General features: G+C 44.0%; 1 protein-coding gene across 3 annotated transcripts in view; it reads left to right on the top strand.

Moving 5' to 3' along the window:
- The window catches only part of prickle2a (prickle homolog 2a), a 119,021-nt gene that overhangs the window by 2,560 nt on the left and 102,771 nt on the right, over nucleotides 1-13,690 (top strand). The window lies entirely within an intron of this gene.

Here is a 13,690-nt window from a genome sequence, read left to right on the forward strand (position 1 = left end):
TGTTTTAACCACACAAACAACTACCCTGGTAAACCAGAGTTCTCGCGAGAGCACAAGTTGAATTTGCTCAGCGAGTTACTCTGGTGTCGATCAATGGAGCTCATTAAATATGCCCCTCGATCTGAGCTGCACCAATCACATCGGGTTATCTGATATAGGCGGGCCAGAAGCGAGCTTAACAGATGACGACAGCGCTGTGACGTCGAAGTCATCAGTAAACATTGCAAGATGCCTATGGATGAACATCAGTTGTTTGAAACGGCTTTGGCCGCTACAATGAACGAGTTAGACTTGGCTTTTTCCCAAAAGAGGAACAGAAGAATGCGCTCGAATCATTCCTTTGCAAGAAGGGTGTTTTTGCTGTTTTGCCGACCGGAAGAGTCTAATCTACCAGTTAGCTCCACTGGTAGCTAAGCGTATGGGGTTTATTGTTGTGATTGGTCGTAGTGTTATCCAATTGCGTGCTGTGAGATTTTCAAATGCATGCTTGGTGCCTCCCCTCGAGCTGGCCGATTTTCATTGATCGACACCAGACCATTAATCTTTTAGATTTAGGTCTGGATTTCCAGGCTAACAAACAACACTTGACGCTCATAGAATGCAGTTCTTTCCCACCCTGAGTGTAAAGCGAAACGTTTTTGGCTGTCGAGAGAATGTGCTACGATTGGTCAGCACAATGTGACTGTTTTCTGATTGGCTTGAGTAGACAGTGGATGGATGTCCACCTTTTTGTGGATTTTTGTGTACGTTTTGAAATGTTTCGAAGCCATCCACAAATGTGCAGGAAGAGATTCACAAATGAATGCCAGGCAGAGTTGTGTTTGTGGCATAAAAACATGTATTTGAATGTTTTTTTATTGTTTTATTGTATTGTTTTATAATTTAATAAATTTTTGTGAAATCCCTGAGATATATTTGTGGATCCCATTCTATTTATTTTTGAATATGTTTATGCTTTGTTAGATATTACCTCTCGAACAGTGTGTAATAAAGCTGTTTGTGAATGTAAAAGGTCTGCAAAGTGCAGATAAACAGAGTTTTTGTCTCCTAAAAGAACGAAGCAATTCTGAACTGCTGAAACGAGTCGTCAGTACTCTTCTTACTTCTGTAACATTCACACATAACAATGTAACAGATTTGCATAATGCCCGCCTGTGGTCTTCATTGGATGCCCTCAAACACAGTGGCTGGTTGGTGTCGTGTACATGTCCAGAAGACGCTGTTTTCTGCTCTGCAAAACACATTATGTTTGTATGCACTTCCAAATGATGAGGATGTGAAGAGTCAGTGGTTAAAATGATCACAGCGATACAACAGCAGTATAACGTTTTGTTATGTAGCCGTCATCTTACTGATGACTGCTTGCGAGGTAAATGCAGGATTTGCCAAACGCTTATCCATTAAAGATGGGACAGTGCCCAGTTTATTTGGACCAACTTGCTCCTCTGAATTCCAACCTGTAAGTATGATTCATTTTTGATGTATATATTTTCTAGCAAGTGTTCAAAATACATAGATTTGTGTATTATATTTTGGCTATATAATGTAATTTATTATAATAAATTTATAATATTTATTTTATATATATTTTATATATAGTTTATATATACGGCTAACCGGCTAACTCACGTTATCACTGTCTTACTGAAATAGTTCTGCTAATCAGCTGTGGGCCACAATTACCTAAAACTGTGTCTATTAATGCAGATCGTCCGTCGTTCTCACTACTTTGAGTAAAGATAAAGGATGGAGCAAGATTTGTTTTAATGTTACATCAGTCATTTACTTTAGTGCTGGGCGAACCTATGCACCGTTATTGATACCATTAATAATGGTAGACCAATCACAACAAACTGGGCCATCTGACCAATCAGAGCAGAGTAGACCAATCACAACAGACTGGGCCATCTGACCAATCAGAGCAGAGTAGACCAATCACAACAGACTGGGCCATCTGTCCAATCAGAGCAGAGTAGACCAATCACAACAGACTGGGCCATCTGACCAATCAGAGCAGAGTAGACCAATCACAACAGACTGGGCCATCTGACCAATCAGAGCAGAGAAGACCAATCACAATCCATGTCTTAAAGGAGAAGTTCACTTTTAAAATGAAAATTCTGTCATCATATACTCACCCTCATGTTGTTTCAAACCTGTATACATTTCTTTCTTCTGCTGAACACAAAGGAAGATATTTAGAAGAATGTCAGTAACCAGACAGTTTTTGGGTCCCATTGACTTCCATAGTATATTTTTTTCCTACTATGGAAGTCAATGGGACCCAAAAACTGTCTGGTTACTGACATTCTTCTAAATATCTCCCTTTGTGTTCAGCAGAAGAAAGAAATTTATACAGGTTTGAAACAACATGAGGGTTAGTATATGATGACAGAATTTTCATTTTAAAAGTGAACTTCTCCTTTAAGCCGCGTTTCCACCGAAATTACCCGGACCAATTTGTCCCAGGAACTCTTTTCCCCCAGGAATTGTTTTCCCCCAGACCTGTTGCCGTCTGCGTTTCCACCGCGGTCTAAAGTACCATGACGATTAGGCAAGTAGTCCGGTGACGTAGGACTGCGCACTACTTTACACTAAGCTTAATAAAGCCTGAACCTCATCATCGGTCCATCGTCCTATTTTTTAAACACTATTGTTGATTCAAATAGCAAACAACTGTTACTGCACACACCGCAACAGATGAAATGCTGCATGGAGTCAACCAATCAAAATGCGGCATGAACTCAAGCAATCAGCATGTTCCACGCCTAAGTCACACCCCTGAAAGTTCCTGAACTTTGAAAAAGTACTACCTTTTCACGGACTTTCTGAGGGGGAAATATTTACCCGCGGTGGAAACACACCGAGTACCAGCCCAAAGTCCCTAGCTCCTGCGGAAAGTTCCTGCGGTGGAAACACACCGGTACCAGCCCAAAGTCCCTAGCTCCTGCGGAAAGTTCCTGCGGTGGAAACACACCGAGTACCAGCCCAAAGTCCCTAGCTCCTGCGGAAAGTTCCTGCGGTGGAAACACACCGGTACCAGCCCAAAGTCCCTAGCTCCTGCGGAAAGTTCCTGCGGTGGAAACACACCGATACCAGCCCAAAGTCCCTAGCTCCTGCGGAAAGTTCCTGCGGTGGAAATGCGGCTTTACATTTGTTCTCTGCACATTACAGTCACACAATAGTCGCCATTTTGAAATATATTCTGTTATCCACTATTCCTTTCAAATTTGATCAAATTCTTACTAAAATTGGCTCAGACGTAGTCCAGTAAGAGCTGTGAGTGTAAACCTCACTCTCCTGGCCCCAAGAGGTGCGCTAGCGACTGATGCTAGCAGAAACGAATCTGTCACAAAATCACTATCGGAAAATTGTGTCTATGTTTATAGTTTTGATTCTTGGATTAAAGATATTTTTGAGTATCTTCATGGTCGTGCGCTTCACTACAGCCACCTACTGTGACACAGTTCAACATTTATTTTTGTCTTTTGGTTGTAACTTTTTTAGTGCAAATCTTAGTGAAATTCACTGTTTTTCTTTTTTGCTGATACTTCAAGTGTTGTCCATTTCTCACCAACATTGGCACCAGTGTTCATTAGACAAGGTTGCATAGAGCAGACTTTTGATTTCTGTCTTTCAAAAGTTAACAGAGTTAACAATGTCCCAACAATAGTCCTTCCGAACCAGCTCTCTGAGGGAGAAAATAAAGCACTGGGTCTTGGTTATGACCCTGAAGAGGATAAACTTCACTTGATGGTGGCTGTGAATTTTTCCAAAAAGAAAAGGAAGATGAGGCTGGGCGAAAACCTGTCAAAAGAGGAGGTAAGGGCAGCGGTCCCTAACCCACTCACCCGCAGAGAGCTCTTAAGCCAAGTCTCTGGACTTTATGATCCCCTCGGCCTTGTGACACCGGTCAAACAAAAGGGGGCCATATTAGTGAGAAGGGCCTTTCAAGAGGCAAAAACAAAACACAATGACTCAGAAGGTACCTGGGACATGCCTTTATCTGATGATCTTCGGGAAGATGCCATTCGCCTGCTAGAGGACTATGCTGCACTCAACCAGTTGAGGTTCATCAGAGGCCTTACACCACCTGACCCAGATGACGAGCCCTGTGGCATTACATTCTCTGACGGTAGCGAGAGCTCCTATGGTGCCATCTTATACCTGCGGTGGAAATGCCTCCGAGGAGTGACCATACGGCTGGTTGAAGCCAAAGCCAAGCTGACACCATTGGACCACAAAGGGGACGCTGTAAAGGCCGAAGTCTGTGGAGCTGTGTACGCTGCTCGCCTGAAAAAGTATTTCCAGAAGCACTGCAGAATTCGTGTGGGGAGATGGTATCATCTGGTTGATAGCCAGACCGTCCTGAGTGCAATCCAGAGAGAAAGTTATGGTTACCAGACCTTTTTCGCCAATAGGATTGGGGAAATCCAAGGCAGCACGAATGTCCAAGACTGGTGGTGGATTCCGGGATCTGTTAACATAGCGGACATCATCTCCAGAGGTGCAGACCCCAGGGACTTGAACGGAGGCTCAAAGTGGCAGCTAGGTCCTGAGTTCTTGAGTCTCCCCGAGTGTGAGTGGCCAGTAAAGTATGCAAAGGATGTCGCTGTTCAAGCAAAAGAGAATATCATGCGTATGCAGAAGAAGGTTTTTAGCGCTGTTCTTACCCGCTCTGGTGGGAAGGAAAAGCTTGATAAGAGCCCCCCTCTGATCCCGAAGTGTTCACATAGACCACCTGATGGGGCTGCATCTTCCAAACTGCTGGACGTCAAGAGGTTCAGCAACCTAACATGCCTACTAAAGACACTTGCACTGACCTGGAGGGCAGCTAAACAGTTCCTGCGCACCAGAGCCATGGGGAGGGAAAAGTGGGAGGCTATACTATCGTCTGGCATTGTCACTGCAACAGAGAGAGAGGATGCCTTCAGAGATCTCTGCCTGGCTGCCCAAGAAGGAGCAAACTTCCCCACCACCACGACGGATCGGCTGGTTGTGTTTAAGGATGCAATGAGCGGGCTGATGTTGTGCGGAGGGAGGATCCAGTACTTTAAAGAGGATCGCTTGGCTGTTCCGCTACTTCCCTTCAGTAGTTGGCTAGGGACTTTGCTGGCATATCAAGGTCATCAGGAAGGGCATGAAGGGATCGCTGGAACAGTGCTGAGGATGCGGCAGAGGGCTTGGGTCGTGCAAGGAAGGAGATTGGCTGAAAAGGTGGTCAACCAGTGTGTCCCCTGCAAGAAGGCCAAGGCTCGGGCATGCCAGCAAGTCATGGGCGCTCTACCTGTGGAAAGATCAAGGCCTGCTTTGCCATTTCAGTTTACCTCCATTGACTTGTTTGGCCCATACTTGGTGAGGGAGGATATAAAGAGGAGAACATCCATGAAGGCCTGGGGTGTAGTATTTTGCTGTATGGCAAGCAGAGCCATCCACACTGAATTAGCCAGCAGTCTGTCCACAGAGAGCTTCCTGATGGCCTACCAGAGGTTTGCTGCCATCCGAGGCCACCCCCTCAAAATCTGGTCAGACCCAGGAACCAACTTTATTGGAGCAAAGTCGGTGCTGAAAGATCTAAATGCATTCCTACAGAGTCAAGACCTGACTGGTCTGGAAGACCTTGCTGCAAGAAATGGGACGAGCTGGGTGTGGAACGTGCTTCCTGCTGACTCACCCCATCGGAATGGGGCTGCTGAAGCTGCCGTTCGCATCACTAAAATAGCTCTGCAAAGTTTGGGCAAGTCTACAACTCTTACATTTAGTGAGTTCCTCACAGCACTTCAGTTGGCTGCAAATCTGGCAAATGAGCGACCTATTGACGCAAGGGTGCAGAGTAGAGAAGGCCGGGTTCAATACGTGACGCCAAATGCTCTTCTTCTGGGACGAGCATCACAAGATGGTGACGTCAGGACGTTTGATTTTGCCAACTACCCTTACAAGCGCCTTCAAGACATTCAAACCCAGGTCAACGACTTTTGGAGGGCCTGGAGTCAGCTCGCCGGCCCGAATCTCTTTATTCGACCTAAGTGGCACACCCATGAAAGGAATGTTGCTGTAGGGGACGTGGTCTGGCTTTGCGACCAGAATGCTTTGAGAGGCCAATTCCGGCTGGGAAGAGTTGTCGCGGTGGCTCCAGACCAAAAGGGTGTTGTACGGGATGCTGAGGTCCTGGTCACTAGCTATTGTGCTCGAGTACCCCAACCAAAGCCAGCACCACAGTCCTCAGCATCCTGTGACCGGAAAGGAAGTCCCGGTATCGTGCTGCGGAGAGATGTCAGGCGGCTAGTCGTTCTTTTGCCTGCTGAGGAGCAGGTAGCCTCTCCTAAGTGACGTGTGGTTCACAACCTTTTCTGTTCTGTGTGCACAAAAAGCTTGAGTGGGAGGTGTTGCGTTGACTGCCGTTCATCGCCGCCCGCTGGCGGTAGTATGCATTTTCACAGGCGCTCAGGTGGGATTAATCTGTAATCAGCTGAGCGCGTGCAACGGCTTCTTCCTGGTATATGCTGTCAGTGTTCAGTAAGGGAAAACGAGCCCCACAAACAGTTTGGAAACTCTACAGGTTGTACTGCACAAAACAACAAACCCGCAAAACTCTGGAAGACTGCCGGTTTTTCACCTGCTACTTTAAAAAGAAAGAAAAGTCAAAATAAACGGACCAAATGGATCCAAAAGGACTTTGCTGAGTGGAATCCTGTTCTTTTTATATTCAGAGGCGAGGTTTTCCTTTTCAAGTGTGGGAAATTGTGCAGGAAAGCTACAACACTTGACAATGTCAACCAAAAATGAGATGAGAGGCTTCCCAATTGTTCAATCAAACTCAGCTTTAGCTTAACCATTGGCCTTTCTTTCTAATGTGGCTCTTCAGCTATCAGGCTAACAGTAAACTGTGTGAGCTTCTATGTTAGTTATTGGTTAGCATGGTATCGAATGTTTTTGAGTGTACATTCTCACTTTGGAAGATCTCCTTGACATCAAGACAAACATGTCCTCTGTAGGGCACTGTGTAAAGTAACTGGGTTTCTAGTCTAAAGGTTGGGTGTTTGAACCTTACATGCTGCATCATCTCTACCATTTCTATTATCTCATGTACATTCTATTTCTTCTCTCATTTGTGTTCTGTCAGCTCTGTATTTCACTTAATACTATTAAAAACTATCAAAGATAATGACAATTAACATACAGTATGTTATGATTTATAACATTGTGATGATTTATTACTCTTCATCGATGTCTTGCTCTAGAGGCGATTATGTGCAAATGTGTTTGCTCATGTGATGTCACAGTTATTACAATATGCAAACAAGCTGTTTTTGGAGCTTAGTTAATATATATATATATATTTTTTTTATATATATATAATACGAGGATGTTTTAAGCTATCCCTATTTCCGCCCAGCATATCTGACTGCCAGAGAGACTGCAGAGATATTTCAGTCACTCTAAGGCAGTGGTTCCCAATCCTGGTCCTGGGGACCCACAGCTCTGCACAGTTTGCATGTCTCCCTCATTTAACACACCTGATTCAGATCATCATCTCGTTAGGAAAGAGCTCTGAACTGAACTGGGTGTGTCAGATAAAGGAGACATACAAACTGTGCAGAGCTGTGGGTCCCCAGGACCAGGATTGGGAACCACTGCTCTAAGGAACCCAACATCTTGCTCCTCGCACGTGTTCTCCCTAGCAGAAATCTGCAGTGCTTCAGGCGTTATACTGAAATGATATGTTCAGCGTTTCTCCATAGGCATGAGAGCTAAATGACTACATGTAATGAATCACAGAGCTCACACTGTCCTACATTGGCAGTCTATTGCACTGTCCGTGTGGCCCGGTGGAGTCAGTGACCTTACTCGGGCCCTCTGGACACCGATCTGCACAACAGAGTTTTCCTCGACTGCTGCAACATCTCAGATCGGTCGAGCAAGCAACAGCATCCTATCCTTAGATCAATTCAGTAATCCTGGCATATCCAGATTCTAGTCAGACAAAATCCACAAGCATGACCTTCGACCTGCCGTTATTTTTAATTCCTCAAATGGGTGGTGGTGGCGCAATGGATAAGACACATGCCTTTGGAGTGAGAGACCCGGGTTCGAATCCACTGTGAGACACCAATGTGTCCCTGAGCAAGACACTTAACCCCTAGTTGCTCCAGAGGAGTGCGACCTCTGACATATGCAGACGCAATTGTAAGTCGCTTTGGATAAAAGCGTCAGCTAAATGAGTAAATGTAAATGTAAATAACCACGATGTCAGGGCCAGAGTAGTTCATTTCTCTTCAGGCAGACAGAATAACTTCATTGACGGGAAGTCTACTAGGACATGCTGTCTCCTTCTCCATGTCTGTAATTACTCCATATGTACTGTTTTGAAAGATGACAAAAGTAAAGCTTTCCTGGAGCTCAAATAGTAGAGCGTTGGTGCTTGCAACGCCAAGGTCGTGGGTTTGATTCCCAGGGAAAGCAAGAACTGATAAGAATGTAAATGTGTACCTTGAAATGTAAGTCGCTTTGAATAAAAGCGTCTGCCAAATGCATAAATGTAAAGATCTTAAAGAATTCTTTCCACTCCTGTCATTATTTCTCATCTTGCTGTGGAATTATCAAACCCTATTTCCTGCCGTGTCTCAAATATTGTTTTATCCCCCGTACAAGAGCGCCTGCCCTCCTCAAGCATTATTTGCAGTAACCTACAAACTGCTATTTCCAAATCTGAAATAGTAGACGATCTCTTATGAAATGAAGTGTAATCAGGCTTTATGAGTAGCCCCTTTTGATTACCCCCTTTCCAAATGTTTCGCATCAGCTCCACTGGAGTGGCAACCAGGAAATTCTCTGGGGGAAAAATGCGCATTATAATTGATCTCTCAGCCCCACATGAATCCACCTTTCTCAGCATTAACAGCCTCATTCCACTCAAAGAATATTCTCTTCATTACCATAATGTTGACCAAGCTATAACAATGATCAAAAGCATTGGTCGCAGTGCGTGGCTCGCCAAAATTGACATCACTTCACCGTTCAAAGTAATGTCCATCCACTCAGATGTCAGCCATCTCTTTGAGTGTGATGGCATGACACTGCACTTAACTTATCAAAATATTTGACACGGTGTCTGAAGCGATCTGGTGGATCCTGTTTAATAATCATGCATTCCCTTTCCTCAGTCATCTCCTTGACGATTTTTTAATCATCGCCCCCACAATGCAAAGCTGCCCACCTTCGCATCATCCAAAAAGTTTTTGTAGTTTTTGAAAGTTTTTTCCACTCTCCTCTCTGTCATTTTCAATTCCCCAAAGTTGCCCTTTAATCTCACACCTCCTTTCTCTCCCTTCTTCTGCTCCCGTGCTCCCTAAAGGTGGGCATACTCTGTGCGATTTTCGTCCGATTTTGAGCCAAATTCTGACTCGTGCGCCTCTTTTACGGGTCGGGATGATTTTCAGCTTTGTCGTTTGTCGTGCAGTGTTTGTGCAGTGTACAGGGGGAAACCAGAGGCGGTTACCCTCTCCCGACCGGCAATCGGATGGTCGGATGAACTTCTGGTATGTCCGAAATTTTGGTCGCTCCTCGTGACTATATCGCACAGTTGAAGCAGAGCTACAAACCGATTGCCCTAAACTCAGTGTTGTTCCCTCACTGCGCCTGCGTGAAAACAGAAGTTTAACCATTTCATCTGCAGCAAAAAAAGAAAAAGAAAAAAAGAAAAACGAAAAGAGGGAGATCTTTAAGTTCTGTAGTTCAAACTAGCTACAAATTACTGTTGGATTAACCATTACCCACGTCTTCCAAGACACCTGCGATGTACACTTTGCCTCTTTTGTTAATTTGTCAAACAATGTTTTTGAAATAAAGCTGTTTTTAATTTTCATTGATGAATTATAGCAGTGTTCAGACATATTATAGACTGTTAATAATTAATTATATGCCTATAATTCATTGTAATCAGAGCCGCCTTAACCTAATGTTAGGCCCCGGGGCTGAGAGGTTTTGTAGGCCCCCCATCCCCTCGATTTATAGAGTCTCATTTAAAAAAAGTGTAAAAGCCTATCTACAGTAGGTAATCTACATCACAAAATGCATTAGTTTCTTTCGAGACCTACAACAGTGAGTTTTTTAATATTGTTTTTAATTTTAATATTGTTATTAACATATCACTGAGCACATAAACACAAGACACTTTATTTAACAACCACACACAGCAACTAAATTTCAACTTTATACAAATGAGAAGCGATTTTTGCGAGCGACAACCAATAGGAAAGAAGCCTTTCAGTGGAGCTCAGCTCCCGTCACCGTCTCGAGTGCAGTGCAGGCAAGACAGAAGAGTTCAAAGGCGATTTCACTGTTTTATATGATTTGACTGTAACTAACCACAAACATGGATATAATAAAATAATGCATGGAAAAGAAACTGTCGACAGTCTCAGTGAGTTTAATTCATACATTTATAGTTCGAGTGTTGTAGTTTTATGATGCACGTTTAGCACTGCTGCAGTTCATTTTACAGTTTCCCCTGCATTATGTTGACTATTATAGGGACAAGACAATTTATTATTTGTCAAATTCGGATGACGTTTTAGTCATTTATGACAGTATGATGAGTGAGTTTAATTTGTAGATTGATCCATCGTTAATCTAGTAAATGATTTAATCCCTGAACACTGCTGTGTGGTAATATAAAAACACTCTCCCAACAGTTCGGTTTCTTTTGAGCCTAATTCCTAGTCAAATTTGTTGCATCTCTGTCTTAATCAAATAAACACACGGACACAATCTTTTGATTCTCAACCTCCTCCACTCTCCTTCTTTTACTGAATGTTTTACACTTACTTTTCTTTTCAGGCAACAGCACCTTCTAGTGACAACTGCTTGAAACAACGCCAGTAATACTGATACATTACATCCTCCCTTTTCTTAGATATAAAATCATCTCACTTAACTGAACACGTTTAAGACTAAATTCTATACTAACTCACTGAACATATTTTGAACCCCTTCTTTTTTTTTCAAAACAATTCTCAACATATTTATATACTTCCTTTGCAATTTTCCCCAGGTTTCTGGGATTAGATCAAACACTCCAACATCTATGGCATTTATTCCTTTCAGTCTACGACATAATCAGACAACTTCTCAGGCAATCGTCTGGTCCTTTGGGGTCTATCCGGTTTCAGTGTGTTTGGGAAATCAGCCTTGGAACTTTGATCATGAGAATTAGAGTCAGGACAATAGCTGTTTGTGTTCTGATCTGTCTGTTCACATCCAGTTCCTACGTCGGCCGTTTTGTCGGTGTTGAATCTTTTAACATGAGTGGTGTTTCGCGTGTATCTCGCCCCAGTGGGTGATTCCACAGTCACCTGATTTCCAGTTTTGCTCACGACCTGGTGTGGGATTGGATTGAATGGGGTTGTGAATTTATCCTTCTTCTCTTGTTGCACAAGCACTGTGTCGCCGACATTTACTTTTGAGTACCGTGCCCCTCGACGATCATCTGCATACTTCTTTGCTTTCGCTTTTTGTTCTGCATCCCTATCGCATACTTGCTGATCTTTGCATGCCTCTGAAAGGTTGGGCAACTTCCCTCGAATCTTTCTGTTAAAAAGCAATTCGGCTGGGCTTTTTCCTGTCGTGGTATGTTCTATACTCCTATACACAGTGACATATTTCCTCAGCTCTTTTTTCCAATCAAGTCCCTCAGCCTGTGCAATTCGAATTCTTTTCATTAAAGAGGAGTTTTGGCGTTCCACCTCCCCATTAGCCTGAGCCCATTTGGGAGTAGTTTTCACATGTTCAATGCCATTGTTCTCACAAAACGCACCAAACTGTTCAGATTTGAACTGAGGTCCTTGATCTTACCTACATGTAACAGGTAAGCCATGTCTACTAAATATAGACTCCAGGCTGTCTATAATTTTTTCTGATATTGTTGACATCAATACATCATATTCGTAGTAGCGACTATAATAATCCACCACGACAAGTATGGAGTGACCAGTTGGGAGTGGTCCTAACAGATCTATGGCCACATCCTGCCAGGGTCCATCTGGTAGTGGCGTTGGTCTTAGTGGTTCAGGTGCGTCCGGCCTGGATACCACCTGGCACCCGTGACATGATTTGCAGTACTTCTCTGCGGCTTTATCCATACCCGGCCACCAGACTTTGGACCGGAGATGCTGTTTAGTGCCCACAATTCCTAAATGTCCTTCGTGCGCTAGAGCTAATGCCCTGAGTTGTAACGCTTTTGGTACCACTATCCGTGTTCCACGGAGGACCAAATGGCCAATACAGCACAACTCGTTAGCTATTGGAGCATATGCTTTACAGTTCTCAAAATGTCCACTGTTAACTGCAAAACGCACCTCTTTCAACTCCATGTCGCTCTCAGAGGCTCTCTCGACTTCTCTGGTGGTTAAAGCATTAGGAGTTGCACTCACTGCAATGAATCTGACGTATTCCTCTGAATTATGGATGTGTCTCTCAGTTTTTGCTGTTTCCCCCAGCAGTCTTGACAGCGGATCTGCAATGTTCTGCCTGCCAGGTAAGTACGTGACCCTGAAATTGTATGGCTGTAATCGGAGTACCCATCGTTCTATACGTGCACAGGGTTTAGAGCGGGGGCTGTATATGGCCTCTAGCGGTTTGTGGTCAGTGACCAGCTCAAATTCTCTGCCATAAATGTAAGCGTGTAGTCTCTCACATGCCCACACGAGAGCCAGTGCCTCCTTTTCTGTCTGTGAATATCTACGTTCGCAGTCCGTTAAGCAGCGACTCACATAGCATATTGGCACGGTCTCCCCTTTTTGGATCTGAACTAAGACAGCTCCCAGCCCCACTGGGCTTGCATCCGCGATCACTTTGGTTGGTGCGCATTTATCAAAATAGGCTAACGTGCTTGCTCTGGCCAATTCTTCTTTTAGCGCCTTGAACGATTGTCTTTGTTCTGGCCCAAACTCAAAGCATGTCCCCTTTTTGGTCAAGCGTCTTAGTGGTTCTGACAATGTTGCAAACTGCGGGATGAATCTGCTGTCGGGATGGGGTAACGCTCCCTCACTATAGCACGGTTAGCCTGCCTCATGTCCAGACACAATCTAATCTCTGAGTTAGCCTTTGGCACAATGACCACAGGATTTACCCATGGTGTGGGACCGCTGACGGGTTCAATGATGTCCATGTCCATTAGCTCCTTTATTCTCTGCTCTACTGCTCTTCTGAGATTAAATGGAATGCGTCTAAGTGGCTGTGCTACTGGTTTTACACTCTGGTCTATGTGTAAGGTAACTTGGTTGGTGTTTAACTTGCCAACCCCACTGAACACTTCTGGATATTTTTGTTGCAGTGCTTTCTTTGTTTCCATCACAGCAGAGATGTCAGCTCCTATTTTCAACACTCCCAGCTTAATAGCAGTCTCTCTTCCCAAAAGTGGTTCTCCTTTCCCTCTTATCACAATGAATTCAGCCTGCTCCGTTTTATTGGATATATTCACCTCACATTTGAATGCACCCTTGACTGTTAGAGGTTGGTTGGAAGAGTATGTGTACAGCTTTCTTTCAGCTTCAGGTACGTATGACTTGCATTTAATTTTACTCTGTTTGAGATCCTCCCAGGTATCTTCATCAATTACATTATTTGTGGCACCTGAGTCGATTAACAGTGTTAGTTTTACTCCGCCCACAAGGAAAGTCAACCTCTCTGA

Source organism: Leuciscus leuciscus (genome assembly GCF_965113295.1).
Source record: "Leuciscus leuciscus genome assembly, chromosome: 13".
Lineage (NCBI taxonomy): Eukaryota > Metazoa > Chordata > Actinopteri > Cypriniformes > Leuciscidae > Leuciscus > Leuciscus leuciscus.